Here is a 221-nt window from a genome sequence, read left to right as displayed (position 1 = left end):
CGTGCCATGTCACCAAATCATCTCAAACTGGTTTGAGAACCTGACAGAAGTTCAGTGTACTTCAATGGCCTCCTCAGGCTGCAGATTCCAATCCAAAAAATACTTCTGGGATGTGGTAGGAATGGTATTCACATTCAGATGCTGTTTTGACCGCAAAGGGAGGGGAATCATGCCCAATATTAGTATGGTGTTCCTAATAAATTGACCAAGTCAGTGCCCTG

Source organism: Trichomycterus rosablanca, chromosome 24 (genome assembly GCF_030014385.1).
Source record: "Trichomycterus rosablanca isolate fTriRos1 chromosome 24, fTriRos1.hap1, whole genome shotgun sequence".
In the NCBI taxonomy this organism is placed as follows: Eukaryota; Metazoa; Chordata; class Actinopteri; order Siluriformes; family Trichomycteridae; genus Trichomycterus; species Trichomycterus rosablanca.
Note: the sequence above shows the minus strand (reverse complement) of the source record.